The sequence below is a fragment of the Mirounga leonina genome, unplaced genomic scaffold (genome assembly GCF_011800145.1).
Source record: "Mirounga leonina isolate KUSES-001 unplaced genomic scaffold, KU_Mleo_1.0 Mir_111624, whole genome shotgun sequence".
Taxonomy (NCBI): Eukaryota; Metazoa; Chordata; class Mammalia; order Carnivora; family Phocidae; genus Mirounga; species Mirounga leonina.
In genome coordinates this window covers 21,708-37,421 of record NW_023270255.1, presented here as the reverse complement: position 1 = coordinate 37,421, position 15,714 = coordinate 21,708, and positions in this window count along the sequence as shown.

The following is a 15,714-nucleotide window of genomic DNA, read 5'->3' as shown; positions in this document are numbered from 1 at the left end:
GACCCTCTGCCTGTTGAAAACTTCATAGTTCCTACACTGGAACCTAGAGACTGTGTGTTCTGAAAGAGATATCAGTGAAAAATAGCACATATACCTCGAGGAAAAGGGCTCTACCAGGTTCTATTTTTTCACACAGCAGTTAAATTATAGGGTTTTGAACTTCGGGTCCATGTCCCTCTACTAAAGAGAACCCCCCTGCTCCTCAATTCTTGGACTTGTCAACCTATGGCTAACTTAAAATTAAGGATTTCCAGGAAAAACAAACAAACAAACTTCCCTTGAAGCAGAAAACAAGGCAAAATGGATAGCTTACACCGAAGACCACAGAAAAAGATTCTGCTAGATCCCTTATCTTTTTCCAGGACTCATTTTTATAACAATTAATGTGATATTACTGCTTTACAAACTAACACAAAACATTCACAGTCATGTTCCTTTTTCTGTTAGGGATTTTCTCTACCCACTAAGGCCTACCATTCAATGCACACCCTCCTTTACTAAGCAAAATGATTGTTGGTTATGTACCCACTTAAATGCTCAGGAAGACTCCAGTTAATATTAGAACCAGCTCCTATACATGCTTGGATGACAGGAAAATGGCTTTACAAAAAGGTTTGGTAACCATCTCTTGGCCATTTAATACTTATGGCCAACTAATCTGGTACTGGGAGGAAGCTTGAAAGCCATAGGATAGCCCATAACCACTGCAAACTTCATTTCTGGGAATCTGTCCCTATACATAGAAAACCTTGTACAGAAATGGTACTGGACCTAATTTAAGGCAGGTTCTAGACTTGCTTCATAATCACACACTTTGGTTTGATTCAAATGATGGAGATTGGGCTTCTATATATAACAACACAGATTTTAAAATAGATAACGACAATGATACTTTGATTATGCTATTAGGAAAATTACTGAATCCAAACTTAACTTGGCTTATTCTGCAAAAAAATAAATATTACCTTGGGTCACTTCTTGCATATGTCTCTGAAAATCATGGATGAAGAATTCAAGCTGTCCCCCCACACTGGCATGAGGTGGTAACTTTTAACCAACCCTCAATCATTAGGAAAACTCTAATGATATAATCATTGAAAATAACAAACAACCTCTGCATTCTCACTATATAAGCTGTCTTATAACAATATACCTCTGAGCCTCATTCCACTGTCAATTTGAGAGCTCCCAGGTGTAAACTATTTTTATGTGCACAAAAAACTCTGACTAATATTTTAGTGATCTAGTGGTTTCAATCTTGCTATTTCTAGATTTTTGACACTTAATTCCCTGTAACTTCTTTCACAACAACTTTGGTTACCTCCCATCATCTCTCCCCTAAGAGTAAGAACTCTCTTTTTCCAACCAAGAAGATGCTCCTCCCATCTGCTCTTTCAGCTCTGAGATCTCAGGATATAATGTTGGCACAGTGTTTCTTGCAAAGTATACATACATGCACGCATGCACACACGGACATAGCTGTGCATCAGGGGCCACGGCTTGGTCCTGGCTGCAATTACTAAGTTAACCGACCTTTTAACGTCCCAGTCCATCAAGATGTAGAAAATACTAGTGCAGGAAGAGGCCTCATCTTATTTTACAGATGAAGACACTGAGACCCACAAAGAGTAAGAAATATATCTGATATATGTGAATAATATCTCAATAAAGCTGGAGTGGGGAGAAATATACCTGAGCTCCCATCATTATTTGGTGGAAAAACCATTATTAAAAATTTTGGCTCCCAAGATGTCCATCGACAGATGAATAGATAAAGAAGATGTAGTATATATATATATGTATATATATACAATGGAATATTATGCAGCCATCAAAAAGAATGAAATCTTGCCATTTGCAACAATATGGATAGAACTGGAGGGTATTATGCTGAGCGAAATAAGTCAATCAGAGAAAGACATGTATCATATGACCTCACTGATATGAGGAATTCTTTATTTTATTTATTTATTTATTTATTTATTTATTTATTTATTTATTTATTATTCTTATGTTAATCCCCATACATTACATCATTAGTTTTAGATGTAGTGTTCCATGATTCATTGTTTGTGCATAACACCCAGTGCTCCATGCAGAATGTGCCCTCCTCAATACCCACCACCAGGCTAACCCATCCTCCCACCCGATATGAGGAATTCTTAATCTCAGGAAACAAACTGAGGGTTGCTTGAGTGGTGGGGTGGGGTGGGAAGGATGGGGTGACTGGGTGATAGACACTGGGGAGGGTATGTGCTCTGGTAAGCGCAGTGAATTGTGCAAGACTGTTGAGTCTCAGATCTGTACCTCTGAAGCAAATAATACATTATATGTTTAAAAAAAAAAAGAAGAAGAAGATAGCAGGAGGGGAAGAATGAAGGGGGGGAAATCAGAGGGGGAGACGAACCATGAGAGACTATGGGCTCTGAAAAACAAACCGAGGGTTCTAGAGGGGAGGGGGTGGGAGGATGGGTTAGCCTGGTGATGGGTATTAAAGAGGGCACGTTCTGCATGGAGCACTGGGTGTTATAAGCAAACAATGAATCATGGAACACTACATCAAAAACTAATGATGTAATGTATGGGGATTAACATAACATAATAAAAAAAATAGTTTAGTGATAAAAAAATTTTTGGCTCCAAACTCTCACTCTAGTGTTCTTTATCAGTACCATCAGTATCCTCTTGCTCTGAGTTTCAGGGGTCTCTGAGATAAACAAGGCTATTCTATTTTTAAGACAAGGCCTTTTTCTGGAATACATTTATTATTCTGGATTCTAATAGGTCTATTATTTATTCTCAGCCAGTTTCCCAATAATAAATAATATTTATCACAATGACAGTTAAAATGTATTTAGGTAGGGGCACCTGGGTGGCTCAGTCAGTTAAACATCTGACTTTTGATTTTGGTTCAGGTCATGATCTCAGGGTCATGAGATTGAGCCCTGCATTGGGCTCCACTCTGAGCACGGAACCTGCTTAGGATTCTCTCTCTCTCCCTCTCCTTCTGCCTCGACCCCCACCCCCTGCTCATGCATCCTCTCTCTAAAAAAAAAATTTTTTTAAGGTAATTTTATTTAAAAAATATGGTTATTTGAAAAGGTCAATAAAATCAATAAGCCTCTAGCCAGACTAAGAAAAAAAGAGAGAATACACAAATTACTAATACCAGAAATAAAAGAGAGGATCACTATAGAGCTGATGGATACTAAAAGGATAATAAAGAAATATTATGAACAACTCTATGCCCACAAATTTGATAACCTAGAGGAAATGGTCCAGTTCCTTGAAAAACACAATCTGCCAAAGTGCATACAGGAAGAAATAAACAATCTGAATAGACCTATGTCTATTAGAGACACTGAATCAATAATTATTAACCTTCCCAGGATGCCTGGGTGGCTCAGTCGGTTAAACATCGGACTCTTGATCTTAGCTCAGGTCTTGATCTGAGGGTCGTGAGTTCAAGCCCCGCGTTGGACTCCATGCTGGGTATGGAGCTTACTTTAAAAAATAAATAAAAATTAAAAAAAATAATTAATAACCTTCCAAAACAGAAAGCACCAAGTCCAGATGAGCTCACAGTAAATTCTACCAAACGTTTAAGAAAAAAATTATACCAATTCTCTACAGTCTTTCTACAGAAGATGGAAGCAGAGGGGATACTTTCCAACTCATTCTATGAGGTTAACATTGCCCTAATATCAAAACCAGATGAAGAAAAAAAAAACTCTTATAGAACAATATAATCTCATGAACACAGATACAAAAATCTTCAGCAAAACATTAGTAAATTGAATCCAACAATGTGTAAGATGAATTATACAACACACCAAGTGAGATTTATTCCAGATAATGTAGAGCTGATTTCAATATTTGAAAATCAACCGATGTAATTCATCACATCAACAGGCTAATGAAGAAAAATCACATGGTCATATTAAGAGATGCAGAAAAAGCATTTGACAAAATCCAACACCCATTCATGATTAAAAAAAAAAATAGAAAACCTTTTGGCAAACTAGGAATACAGGGGGAAATTTCCTCAACTTGATAAAAAAATATTTACAAAAAACATACAGCTAGCATCATACTTAGTGGTAAGAAACTAGAAGTTTTACACTCAGATCAGAAACAAGGTGAGTGTCCCCTCTCACTACTCCTTTTAAACATTACATTGGAAGTCCTAGATTATGCAATAAGACAAAAAAAAAAAAAAAGGAAATAAAAGGTTTATAGATTGGAAAGGAAGAAATAAAACTGTCTTTGTTTGCAAATGACACAATTGTTTACGCAGAAAATCTGAAAGGATTGACAACTCTTGGAACTATAAAGTGATTAAAAAGTCAGGTTGCAGAATACAAGGTTAATATACAAAAATCAGTTGCTTTCCTATCTACCAGCAATGATCAAGTGGAATTTGAAATTGGAAACAATACCATTTACATTAGCATCTCCCAAATGGCATACTTATTTAAAAATCTAGTAAAATATGTACAAGATCTATATAAGGAAAATGACAAAACTCCGATGAAAGAAAATTAAAAAGAACTAAGTAAGTGGAGAGATATTCCATGTTCACAGGTAGGAAGATTCAATATTGTCAGATGTCAGTTCTTCCCAACTTCATCCAAAGTTTCAAAGCAATCCCAAATCAAAATCCCAGCAAGTTATTTTGTGGATATTGACAAACCGATTCTAAGGTTTATGGAGAGGCAAAAGAACCAGAATAGCCAAAGAGAAGAACAAATTCAGAGGACTGACACTACTGACTTCAAGACTTACTATAAAGTTATTAGTAATCAAGAAAGTGTGATATTGGTAAAAGAATGAACAAACCAATGGAACAGAATAGACAGCCCAGAAACAGACCCACAAAAATATAGTTGATCTTTGAAAAAGGAGCAAAGGCAACACAAAAATTAGCTCAAAATACATCACAGACCTAAATGTTAAACACATAATATAAACCTCCTAGAAGATAAAAAAGCACAAAGTTTAAATGATCTTGAGTTTGGTGAGGACTTTTTAGATACAAATACCAAAAGCACAATCCACAGAAGAAACAATAATCTGGACTTGATTATAATTAAAAACTCTGGCTCTGCAAAAGGCATGGTCAAGAGAATAAGAATCACAAACATGGAGAAAATATTTACAAAAGACATATCTGATAAAAGACTATTAGCAAAAATATACAAAGAACTCCCCAAACTCAACAAAAAGAAAATGAATGGGGCACCTGGGTGGCTCAGTCAGTTAAGCATCTGCATTTGGCTCAGGTCATGACCTCAGAGTCCTGGGATTGAGCCCTGCATTGGGCTCCTTGCTCAACGGGCAGCCGGGGAGCCTCCTTCTCCTTCTCCCTCTGCCCCTCCCCCCCACTCATGTTCTCTCTCTCTCTCAAATAAATAAATAAAATCTTTTAAATAAAGAAAATGAACAATCCAATCAAATAATGGGAAAAAGACCTGAGCAGACATCAAAGAAGATACACAAATGGTAAATAAGCATATGAAAAGATGCTCAACATCACAGGTCATTATGGAATTGTAAAGTAAAACAATGAGATACCACTACATATTAGAATGGTAAAAATCTGGAACATTGATAACACCGTATACTAGTGAGGATGTGGAGCAACAGCTTCCCTCATCATTGCTGGTGGGAATGCAGAATGCTACAGCCACTTGGGAAGACAGTTTTGCAGTTTCTTACAAAACTAAACATGCTGTTACCATATGATCCAGCAATTGTGCTTCTCACTATTTACTCAAATGAGCTGAAAATTTACGTCTACATAAAAATCGGCACACAATGCTTATAGCAGCTTTATTCATAATTGCCAAAATTTTGGCAGCAACCAAGATGTATTCACCAGTAGGTGAATTTATAAACTGGTACATCAGAAAATGTAATATTATTTAACACTAAAGAGAAAGGGGCAATCAAGAATGAGAAGACATGAAGGAAACTTAAATGTTTATTACTAAATGAAAGAAACCATCTGAAAAAGCTACCTAGTGTACGATTGCAACTATATGACATTCTGGAAAAGACAAAACTGTGCAGACAGTAAAAAGATCAGTGGTTGCCAGGGATTAAAAGGGAAGGAGGAATGAGTAAGCAGAGCACAGAGTACTTTTTAGGGCAATGAAGAGTCATTCTATATATTACTATAATGGTGGATACATATCATTATACTTTTGTCAAAAGTATAAAAGAATGTACACCAAGAATGAATCCTAATGTAAACTATGGACTTTGAGTGATAATGATGTGTCAATGTACGTTCATTGATTGTAACAAATATACCACTCTGGGACAGCATGTTGATATCGAGGGCAGAGGCTATGCATGGGCAGGGATGGGGCAGGGACAGGGGATACAGGGAAACTTTGTAGCTTCCATTCAATTTTGTTCTGAATTTAAAACTGCTCTAAAAACGAAGTCTTTTTTTTTTTTAAAGAATATTCATATGAATATAAAATTTTTAAAATGTATTTGACAAAGCGGGTGTAGGCTTTGTGAATTAAGAATCCAAGATTCTAATATTACTTCTGCCAAAGGCTGCAACTTTGATCAAGCAACTGTATCTTTGGGCCTGAATGTTCTCTGGTCAGAAATGAGGAGACAAAACGAACTGATTCTAAGATTATTTTAGCTCTAACATTCTGCTCTGGGTCAGTGAAATTTAAGTGGTACATATTGACAGTGACCCAGTGGAGCATGAAGCAGAATTTTATCACCTTCAGAGGTGTGCCCCAACTTCTAAGCAAGTTAGTTATGATGTGGTATGTCAGTAACTGGTGTTCACAGGTAAATGTATAATGGATTAACTCCATATCAATGCCTTCAAAAAGTTGTAAGCAAACAGCCATTAAAAACACTGATAAATGTAGCCAATAGGCTGTTATTTGGCAATTTTGTAAGCTTATTTTAAGAACTGAGCTTATCAAAATTGCCATTCCAGAAACCAGGGACAATCTGATTGTCCTGAAATCTCCTGAAGTAACAGGAGATTCTTAGGTGCTCTCATCGATGCAGAAAAGAGACATTACTAATGTGACTGGAAGAGTTCTATGAAATCCCAAACACCACGAAGATGATATATTTGATGAATATATGCATTGTTATTTAGAATAAAACCAAATTTCTCTGAATATAAAAGTAACTGATAATAAAAACACTCTAGGTTTTTCTCTAAAGAATTTCCAGGAATGTCTTATGAGAAAGCCCTATAATTAAACTACAGAGCCTGGATGCAGACCCCGAAAGCTGCTGTGAGAGCCCTGATTTAATTCTGACAGTGGAATCTCTTACCTGCTGTGGGACACAGAGGACGACCCTGCCTCCTCGGGCTGAGTCTGCTGCCCATCCACTCTCCTCTCAGCAGGTCCCCTCTCTAGGGGCTGCTGCATTCCAGCTTTTAGTTGGAGCATTTTTTCATGAAGAATCCTCTTCCTGCTTCCTTTAAAAGGAAAGATTGAAGAGAAATATGTCTGTGTCTCCAAAATGTCCAGGCTTCCTCCAAAGCTACCTAGAGGAATCAAAACAAAATTATGGTTTATAGAGTGGATTACTAAATAGGATCCCATGGGAGTATAAAGGAAGGGGGGGAACCTACCAAGAGGTAAAGAATGAAACCTACAATGTGCCCCCTTGAAGAGCCACGAGGGCCGTTTTGACCCATTGGGTTGGAGGAAGGATACAGCAAGTAGAGGGAGATGGTGTTATGAGGCAGAAGAGGAGGGTCTAGAGGTCTTTTAGGTTAAAACAAACAAACAAGTAAACAATGAAATAAACAAATGAGGGGCACCTGGGTGGCTCAGTCGGTTAAGTGTGCCTTCGGCTCAGATCATGTTCTCAGGGCCCTGGGATGGAGTCCCACATCAGGCTCTCCGCTCAGCGGGGAGTCTTCTTCTCCCTCTCACTCTCCCTCTGTGCTCCCCTCCCCCTCCCTCAAACAAATAAAATCTCAAAAAAAGAAATAAACAAATGAAGTCAAATGGGCTTTAAACTGCAGTAAGAGTATTTTTTTAAGATTTTATTTATTTATTCAGACAGCATGCGTGCATGCGCGCAGACGCACATGAGTCAGGGGAGGGGTAGAGGGAGAGGGAGAAAGAGAATCTCAAGCAGGCTCCGTGCAGAGCACAGAGCCCAACATGGGCCTCAATCCCATGACCCTGAGGTCATGACCTGAGCCAAAATCGAGTCATCCACTTAACTGACTGAACCACTCAGATGCCCCAAGAGTTGAGTATTTTTATTCTTACAGTTCAGATGAAGTTTCCTGGGCGTGTTCCGTCAGAAATCAGAAAGCCTTTTTATCACCCACAGGTTTTGAGAGTCATGAAGGCAGAAGCAAAGTTTGAGATACCAGAGCTCAAATCCGAAGTCATTGGGACATCAACAATAGTGCCATGGGAAGCAATCAGGGTTCCATGTCTCAAGTTGTAATCACAGAATTAGAATGTTGGTTGCTACAGAACCTGAGAAAGCTCTGCCTTCTGAGGGCCTGCCATATGCAACACAAGGCTGCCTGTTTCTTCCTAAATCTCTATCAATGGAGACCCCCTCTCTTACCAGTCAGGTTTTTTTTTAAAGCTTTTATTTATCTGAGAGAGAGAAAGAGAGCAACAGAGCAAGAGATGGAGCATGAGCAGGGGGAGAGGCAGAGGGTGAAGCAGGCTTCCCGCTGAGCAGGGATCCTGATTAATGGCTCAATCCCTGGACCCCGGGGTCATGACCTGAGCCGAAGGTAGATGCTTTAACCCTGAGCTACCCAGGCACCCCTCTTACCAGCCAGTTTTAATATCTGGGTACTCTTTTATTGATACTACCAATCAAAATTTTTAAAGTAATCTCTACACCCAATGTGGGGCTCAAACTCACCACCCCAAGATCAAGAGTCTCAATCTTGTTTTTGTACAGAAAAAATCAAAACAATATTTTCTCAACATCTTTATTTTCTTGAAGATAGTTGCAATAAAAACAATTCTTCTGGCTTTTCCTTCATCAATTTTTTTAAAGCCTCTAGTGATTCTATTTTTTTTTTAGGGGAAGGGGGGCAGAGGGAGAGAGAGAATCTTAAGTAGGCTCCACACCCAGCACAAAGCCTGATGCAGGGCGTAATCTCACGACGCTGAAATCATGACCTGAGTCGAAATCAAGAGTTGCACACTTAACCGACTGAGCCACCCAGGCACCTCAAAGCCTCTAGTGATTCTTACTGTTCCTCTTTGGGAACTGTCCGGATTTTACCCCCTAGACCCTTTCAAGAGCATAGTGACCAAAAACTAGAGTATAATGACTAATAAATTTAACATAATGATGTCTTGCTTTTTCACTCCATAGTAATTAATATATCTCAATGCAATGCTGAATTTCTTTCCCTTGCATTAGGAAAACTTGTAGGGGGTTCATTTAATAAGAAGTCATCTTAACCTTTCAAACTCTCTATTTCACCCAACTTGTAGATTATTGTTTTTGCACTGCTTAAAAAAAAAAAACATCTCAGTCAACATTATATTCTGCTAATGTCTGTTTTGCATTTCATTCTGGCTCTACAAGTTACTTTCCACTTTGTCAAAGTCCTTAAAATGATTTATCTCTTTGAATATGGATACTCAATGTGGTACTGATTTATAAATCTAACTGATTTATTTATTCTTTCACTCAGGTCTCAACAGTTACCTGGGCTGCCAAAAAGCCATTGAAAATGGCCTATGACAGAGTCCAGTAAAATCTAGATGATGGAATGGAGGGGATGGATGGCAAGTACAAGCAATAGTTTGGTCACAGCAGCTGAGACCGTGAAGAGAATCACAAACATAACACAAACACAACACAAACACAAACATTGCTTCCCACCTCCTGGGCCTCCATTTCACTGGTGTGTTGGTAAGTGTTTAACAACAAGTACTCTAGGGGATAAAACTCTGATTTGTAGCATTTGCCTATCTCTGTGGGGTAAATACTGTCACCATGGCCAATTTTAAGCTACCAATGAGACATTACTGAATATGTTGGGATATGATGTAGTATTTTTACTATATAAATATAAGTACCAGCTTATATCCATTAGGATGGTTCCTATTTAAAAAACCAAAATAACAAAATAACAAGTGTTGTCAAGGATGTGGAGAAATTGGAACACTTGTGCACTGTTGGGAATGTAAAATGGTGTGGCCCCTATGGAAAACTGTAGTAACAGTTCCTCAAAAAATTAAAAACAGAATTATCATACAATCCAGCAATTCTACTTTTGGGTATATACCCAAAAGAATTGAAAGGAGGGACTCAGAGATATTTGTACACCCATGTTCATGACAACATTATTTCCTGAAACTAAGCAACTGTGGCATGTTTAACCACAATTAAAAAAAAATACAATACACATAAATAACCTCGAGAGCATAGATAATAGTAAAACGTAACATAATTAGGAAGTGATGTGTTTTGGGTATTTTTTATTTTGTTTTTGATATTTATTTATTTATTTTAAGATTTTATTTATTTGAGAGAGAGAGAATGAGAGAGAGAGCACATGAGAGGGGGAGGGTCAGAGGGAGAAGCTGACTCCCCGCCGAGCAGGGATCCCGATGTGGGACTCGATCCCAGGACTCCAGGATCATGACCTGAGCTGAAGGCAGTCGCTTAACCAACTGAGCCACCCGGGGGCCCTGATATAATTTATTTGTTAAGTTGATATACTTTAACTTTTAATAATGGCAGATTCCTGTGGATTTAACAGCCAACTTTGAGAGCTGGTGCTAGCTGGCTCCCTACTACTACTGACAGATTCGCATCTAGGGTTTAAGAGCCTAAGACTTGGGTGGGATGCCCTGGTTTACTGTCTCTATGGCTCTGCTGTCAGGCTTGCTTAGGCCAGTAGTAGAACCTGTTGGTGTGACCATGGCCATCTCCACACATCTTTCAAAGGATTTGGAAGAAGATGAAGAAAGGTAGTTTGGAAAAACTAATTTTGAAAGTTGTTATTGCTGCCTAATCCTTCTCCTAACTCCTTATAGACTGTGTAATGATATTGCTGTGTAGTGTTAGTAGGACTGTAAGCTAGCACAACCACTTTGGGAAGATTTTTGGGAGTTCTTCCTAAAGTTAAACATACACCTGTCCTATGACCCAGCAATAGTACTCCTATTTATTTCCCAAGAGAAATGAATGGATATAGCCAAAAAGATTTCTACAAAATGATTACAGCAGTGTTATTCATACTAGGCAAAAACTAGAAACAACCCAAATGTCTATCAACAGGGGAACTGATACATTTTTATATTCTGTATATTCAGCAATACACATGACCAAATGACATATGCTCACAATAACATGGATAAATCCCTCCAAAACAGTATGTTCAGCAACGGATGCCTCTGCAAAAGGACGTTTTTGAATATCTAAAACAGCTTTAAAAAAAAGATTTATTCATTCATTTGAGAGAGAGAGAGAGAGAAGGGGAGGGGCAGAGGGATGGGAGAGAGAGAACAGGGTCTATGCCCAGCCCAGAGCCTGATGCGGGGCTCGATCTCACAACCCTACATCATGACCCTAAGATCATGACCTGAGCAGAAATCAAGAGTCAGATCTTAACTGACTGGACCACCCAGATGCCCCTGAAACATAGTTATTTTAATGTTCCTGTGTGTTACTCATGTATGATTCCGGTTACATAAAGTCCCAGAACAGGTGGAAGAGGCAAAAGTAAGTTATAGTCTAGAAATCAGAAGAGTGGTAGCTTCTTTGAAGTATTATGGCTGGAAACTTACATGAGGGAAACTTCCTGAGTTGATGTTCTATAAAGCTTGGTCCGGCTGATGGTTATAAGGGTGTATACATTTGTCGAGATTTATCAAATTGTACACTTTATATAGGTGCATTATGTGTAAATCATAGCACAGTAACATATTGTGAGCATAAAAACAAGATTGATTATATTTTTAAATTGTTGAAATTATACAAAAATAATTGTTCAGCTTTTAGTTTCCTCCTGATACCTATTTTTTTTTTACTTTTATGTCTTCTGTAAAATCTAAACAAAAGACTCTAATATAAATTAGAACTTTCATATTTTCTAGACTATGTTAGTGTTGGAGTAGGCAGTTATGTTCTCACAGGATACCTGGAGGCCAGCAAGGAGTAAGTCAGGTCAGAGGCCTGTCCTGGCAGCACTCCACTGAAGCAAGATCAAACCAGACAGGCCCAAGAGGGTGGGTGCCAGGACAGGAAACCCCTGACCAAATAAGGATGAAAAGATGAGAAACCCGATTTCGAAGCAATCCCCGCCCCAAGTAATGAATATTCCATCCCCTACTTAACAACTGTCAATAAAAGATTGAAACCAAATCCCCAGGGTGCAGAGCTGGAGCCCTCTCCCTCTCTCGCCTTCCCTCTCCCTCTTTCTCTCTCTCTAGCTCACCTGCTCTCCTATCTTGAGAGTGTATTTTTCACTTTAATAAACTTTCCTGCTTGTGTTACTCATCTGCTGTGTTGCATGTCAGTCCTTGAATTCTTTCTTGAGACAAGACCAAGAACCTTCAGCGACACATTTGGGTTGAGCTGGATCAAGGCCCCAGGGTCCCAGGGTCTCCCCAATTCATTTGGCAGCACTAGGACTTTACTGATACTAATTCCATTTACTCTCCTGACTTTAGAGTTTTTGTCATTAATTTTATTTCAAAATATATTTAAATTACACAGACATTATTATTATTGCTTGGGACAATAATATTTATTTGACTTGCTCACATACTTAACATATCCATTGCTCTTCATTCCTTCTTTCATTTCCGTATTTCCCTTCGGATCACTTCCGCCTGAGGAACTCTTTTGTATTTCCTTTTCTGAAGGTATTCGGCTTATCTGGAAAGGGCTTTATTTCACCTTTACTTTAAAAGATATTTTGTTAGGGATTAAATGTAGATTGAAAATTATAGTATTTTAGCCCTTTAATAATGAATATAACGTAAGTTGTTTTCTTCCAGATGTTCCTATGACTTTTCTGTTTGCTTTTGATTAAAGAGAACAAAACAAGTTCTTTTGTTTTTAATCTTGTTTGAAATTGATAGAATTTCTTGTACATTTGGCTTGATAGCTCATCAGTTATTTTTTAATTGACCATCACATTTTACAAAATTGATTTTAATCCAATTCCCATCTCCTAATGGAAATACAGGTACATTCGCTCTTTAAAAACATGACATGTACTTTTTTAAAACTCTTCTCTCTGAAGTTCCCTTCCTTTCAGCTCTTATACATACTTCAACTAGATATTTTATACTTATTATTTTTCAATTACTAATTCCTCTTCAACTGGGTCCAAACTGCTGTTAAAACCATATGTTGCTTTTTAAAATTCGTTATGACATATTTCTGTTCTAGGATTTCCATTTGAGTTTTCAATAGATTCCTAAGCTCCAGTGTAAATTTCCGTCTTGTCATCTATGTCCTTGAAACCCTAAAACGTATATATTTTAGTGTTCCTATCTGAGAAGTCCAATAGCTCAATCATGTTGTGAGTCAGTTTCTATTGTTTGCTTCCCCCCCCCCCCCCCCCGCCCCCGCTCTTATTTCTTTGTATCCCTGGAAAATGTGATTGAATGATGGGCCTAATGTGTGAAAAACTATGGAGGCTTTGGATAATGTTATCTTTTGGGAGAGACAGAGAGGCAAATCATCTCAATGCATCTCATGATTAAGCTGTTTCAGTTTGTTTGCACTGATTGGAAGTCTCAGTCTCTGGTTTTGCCTGCATTCTGAGGCAGTAGATCTTTAGGGCTGCTGTCTGAGAGGTACATTCTCTTTGGAGGGTCCTGAACTTCTATTTATATCTATTTCCTCTGCACCATGGTACCACTGAAACTGCTCTTCTTTCAGCCCTACTCAGCTTGCCTTCATAGCTTCTTCCCTGCAGGTAGCTAAATTTGCAAATGCCTTGAGGGTGTGAAAATTAGAAATGGGAAACGTCCAGATTCAGCCTCCTGGAGTGGAGAGATTCGTTAGGGGTAGATATCACACCCTACTAAATTGCCGACCCAAGAGGAAGAGAAAGACCTCGCAAGTGGCTATTACTTTACTCTCCCAGCAGGAGGAAGAGTAGAAAGATAGACTTTCCTCCTCCCCCAGCAGAAGTACAGCCAAAGCGAAACAGTCACAACTCAGCCAATGAAAAGCCACTATACTTCGAAATCCCAGTTTACTGCAATAGACCTTTTTGTTTAGAACATCTACCCAACTTCCTCTTTTACTTATGAAAGACGGTTCTGCTTCTTTGTTGGGGGGACTTGCCAGTGGTTTTGCTATTGCTTGCTTGTGGATTGCAACTTTCTTCTATTCTCCAATAAACCCATCTTTTGTTGGTAAAATAACTGGCAGTTTTATTTTTAAGGTTAACAAGGGCAAAACCTTTACCAAGCATCCAGCTGACATCCCAGGGCGCTCCAGGATCTTGACTCCTCAAGTCCAAATACCTGGACAGCCCTACAAGTCTTCCCAGTGCCCTCTCTATGCTTCCCCCCACGGATTATTTAAAGTGCTGCTATTTTTTTCTGATTCTTAGTAGCTGCTTTCTCCCCAGCTTCTCAGTCTCTGATTCCTGCCCCGGCCAATGCCTTGAGGGGAAAAGGCAGAGAATTAGTTTCATTCCAATGAGCACCTCTCTCTCTTGCTGGCTCTGTGTCCTAGCTGACAGGTGGCCTTCCACAGACTTCAAACAATTCCTTTAAACCAGATTTTATCTACTTTTTTGCAGTGTATGCGCTGGTTTGCTACAGATACGCCTCATCACTGAAAGAGGAAATCTACAAATTCTAGGTAAATTAAATTTTCCTCTTTTGATTTCTTAAAAACAACAAAAACAGATTACTGGTACATACTTGGACTTTTCTTAAAGTATTTGAGGTAAGTCTGTTATAGTAAAATAACATTAAAATATTTTAAAAAGAAGTTAAATTGTAAATGTAAATTGGCATAAAGTATAATAGGTAATTTAATTCTCATTGCAGCAATTCAAAGTAAATACTCTCTCTATTATTATTAGAGGAGGAAGCTGAAATGTAAAAAACTCAAAATTTGACTGACAGGCCAGAGCTAGTGGAAGAGGCAAGATCAAGCCAAAGTCCCCAAATTCATGTTCTGTGAGACTTAAGATAGATGTTGGATTACAGTGCATGACAACACTGAAATGGGCTTTCACAGCTGGAGAGGAAGATGAGAGAATATTTTCCATCAGTCTCTGGTCAGGACCCTTCAGGGGTCTTTGCTGGGGAGGCAGAGGGGTTAGCATTGAAGCAGAGCTCATGAGCTTCCACAAGCATTCCTTTGTGGGCAGGGGCAGCTTTTAGAGTAACCTAGAGCAACGCTGGGGCTGGACTGATCAATGCAAGACCCTGGTCATGCCTGGTTTACCACTGCCCTGCAGTAGCCAGGGCATGGAATGGTTCCCCTTTACCAGCCCGGGGAAAACAGAAAAGTCCCCCTCTCCATTATAGCTCAGGGACCACTTAGTGATCAGTATAGACCCCAAAGCTGCTGATACTAGGGATGAACTAAATCAACTAAAATGAGTTTAATGGTGAGTGAGAAGTCAGGACTTTGAAATAAAAATCTTATGTGCAACTGACTAAACTCATGAGCTAGGTCTGCAGTTTCCAAAATAGTGGCCACTAGAAACATGTGGCAATTGAACATTTGAAA